Consider the following 2,343-nt stretch of genomic DNA (forward strand, 5'->3'; position numbering starts at 1 on the left):
AACGGACGAAACGGACCTCCTACGGTCAAAACGGGGGTCCTGTTCATCGGGAGGGGTGTGGCGTACCGCAAAACAGGTCTCGACGAGATACTGTTCATCTCCACCGTCGACCTCCTCCAGCCTCCACGGGCTACCGTCCACCTCCTCCAGCCTCCACGGGCTCCTGTTCATCCAGCCTCCACTGCGCGCTACTCCACCGGCTACTGTTCAACCACCCCTCCACCGTCTAGTGTTCATCCAGCCCTCCACACCACGGGGTCCTGTTCAACCACCCCTCCATGGGCACCCCTCCACCGTCTACTGTTCATCCAGCCCTCCACACCACGGGGTCCTGTTCATCCAGAGGCAATGCCACCGCTCACTGTTCATCCAACCCACCCCCGCCCCCCCGCAACGCTCACTGTTCATCCAATTGATCAACTTCAGTTAGCAGCAGTCGCGAAGGAATCTCTTGATCGGGTTAGTTAACATCCATCGATCGATCGCTCGGGTTCAGTAACGCGTAGCCTGCAGTGCAATCGCTCGGGTTCAGTTAGAGTCCAACGCCTCGCTCGAGTTCAGTTAGAGCCAACGCCTCGCACACGCGTGCGTACGTGTACGAGAGAAACGCGCATCGCTCGGCCCCCGACCTCCCACCGTAACCAGGAACTCCCCGAAATTTTCCTCGCCCTCTCTTCTACCATGGTTTTTTCCGTCATGGACGGCCTAAAGAATGTCATGCAGCTGCGTATTCGGCCCGCCCAGGACGAAAAGCCCATTTTCTATCATGATTTTTTGTCATAGAAGTAGGAGCCCACCACATCTATGATGATACCGGGTTTTGTCACAATTATCGTCATAGAAGTGTCATATGTCTGACAGAAAAAAATTCGTTCGGCCCAAAATGTCACGAATGTGTCTTTTTTTGTAGTGTCACACTTCATCGGAGAGGCTATGGAGTTGATGTAGAAGCCCTCCGTGATGGATGCCCCCTCCGGCGGAGCTCCAGAACAGGCCCCAAGATGGGATCTCATGGATATAGAAGGTTGCGGCGGTGGAATTAGGTTTTTGGCTCCGTATCTGATCGTTTGGGCGTACGTAGGTATATATAGGAGGAAGGAGTACGTCGGTGGAGCAACAGGGGGCCCATGAGGGTGGAGGGCACGCCTGGGGGGGGTAGGCGCACCCCCTACCTCGTGGCTTCTTCCTTTATTTCTTGACGTAGGGTCCAAGTCTCCTGGATCATGTTCATTTCGAAAATCACGTTCCCGGAGGTTTCATTCTGTTTGGACTCCGTTTGATATTCCTTTTCTGCGAAACATTGAAATAGGCAAAAACAGCAATTCTGGGCTGGGCCTCCGGTTAATAGGTTAGTCCCAAAAATAATATAAAAGTGGATAATAAAGCCCAATAATGTCCAAAACAGTAGATAATATAGCATGGAGCAATCAAAAATTATAGATACATTGGAGATGTATCAAGCATCCCCAAGCTTAATTCCTGCTCGTCCTCGAGTAGGTAAATGATAAAAAAGATAATTCTGATGCGGAGTGCTACTTGGCATAATTTTAATGTAATTCTTCTTAATTGTGGTATGAATATTCAGATCCGAAAGATTCAAGATAAAAGTTCATATTGACATATAAATAATAATACTTCAAGCATACTAACTAAGAAATTATGTCTTCTCAAAATAACATGGCCAAAGAAAGTTCATCCCTACAAACTCATATAGTTTAGTCATGCTCCATTTTCGTCACACAAGAATGCTCTCATCATGCACAATTGTGACACCAGGATAATTAAGCTACAGTGAACCTTTGCTAATGATGACACGTCACCTCCGTTATTGTTGCTAATCTCACGTTAGTTCAAAACCGATTCAAAATCCAAATTCTAAAACAAGTCAAACAACAAAAGTTTTCAAAAGTTAAAACAAAAATGTTCCGGCGGTGCCATAAATCGTATATTTGATTATGGTGTAATAAACACATTTTTATAAGTGCCTAAGAATTTTAAAATGGATTAATACAGAAAAGAAAAATAAATAAAAAGAAAAGGAAAACACAAAAACAAAACTAACAAAAAGAAAAAAGAAAAACCCCTGCCGGGCCTTGGCCCAGTTGGCCAACCAGACCAACCAGGCCGGCCCAGCCGCGCACCTCCCCCACTCCCTTATCCCCACACCCCCGCAACCCCGAACCGCCACCGACACACCCCCACACCCCCCGCAAAATATCTCCTTCCCCCTCTCCCCGATTGGATCGGGATTGGGGAGGAGGCGCCCGACGCCGTCGCCCGTCGCTGCCTGACGGCGCCGCCTCGCCAGACTTCTCCGCCGCCCTGCTTTCCCGCCGCGCGCCG

This window comes from Triticum dicoccoides, chromosome 7A (assembly GCF_002162155.2).
Source record: "Triticum dicoccoides isolate Atlit2015 ecotype Zavitan chromosome 7A, WEW_v2.0, whole genome shotgun sequence".
Lineage (NCBI taxonomy): Eukaryota > Viridiplantae > Streptophyta > Magnoliopsida > Poales > Poaceae > Triticum > Triticum dicoccoides.